This window comes from Callospermophilus lateralis, chromosome 2, assembly GCF_048772815.1.
Source record: "Callospermophilus lateralis isolate mCalLat2 chromosome 2, mCalLat2.hap1, whole genome shotgun sequence".
Classification (NCBI taxonomy): Eukaryota; Metazoa; Chordata; class Mammalia; order Rodentia; family Sciuridae; genus Callospermophilus; species Callospermophilus lateralis.
Window position 1 is genome coordinate 104,577,513 of NC_135306.1, and position 815 is coordinate 104,578,327.

At 32.1% G+C, this 815-nt stretch overlaps 1 non-coding gene across 1 annotated transcript; it reads left to right on the forward strand.

Moving 5' to 3' along the window:
- Window positions 1-411: 411 nt before the first annotated feature.
- LOC143393324 (U6 spliceosomal RNA) lies at window positions 412-518 on the forward strand. The gene has a single exon (XR_013090610.1). It is a non-coding gene; the product is annotated as a U6 spliceosomal RNA (small nuclear RNA).
- The last annotated feature ends 297 nt before the right edge of the window (window positions 519-815 follow it).

An 815-nucleotide genomic window follows, 5' to 3' on the forward strand; every position in this document is an offset into this window, starting at 1 on the left:
CAGAAGAAATGAGCTGACCACAAAAGCACATGGAAACTTTTCAGAGTGACAAAATATTCTACATACTAAATAATGATAATCATTACAATGCTGCATAAATTTATAAAAACTTATCAAACTGCACACTTTAAAGGTTGGATTTATTGTATGTAAATTTACCTCAGTGAACATGAATTTTTAAATATTAAGTTTTGTCAAATAGTTTCTTTAAAAAAATACTTAGAATAAAACTGAATAAGCATTAGGTTGACATAAAACAGGAACTGAAGAATTCTGGCACCAAAAAAAAAGGAAATAAACTGCAAAATTATCTCAGTATAAAAACAAACTACAAAACTTCCAAACAGAATATATAAGTCCAAAATTTCGATAAAGGGCAAATAGGATACCAATAAGAAATGTCAAGAAAAAGTGCTTGCTTCCGCAGCACATATACTAAAATTGGAACAATACAGAGAAGATTAGCATGGCCCCTGCACAAGGATGACACGCAAATTCGTGAAGTGTTTCAAATTTTTATTCATTTGGAAAAATAAGAGACCCAGAATAGCTAAAGCAACCATTAGCAGGAAGAGTGAAGCAGGTGGCATCACTATACCAGACCTTAAACTATACTACAAAGCAACAGTAACAAAAACAGCATGATATTGGCACCAAAACAGACTGATAGATCAGTGGAACAAATACAAGACACAGAGACTAAGCCACAAAATTACAATCATCTTATATTAGACAAAGTTTCCAAAAACATACATTGCAGAAAAGATAGCCGCTTCAACAAATGATACTGGGAAAAATGGAAATCCAAATGCAAC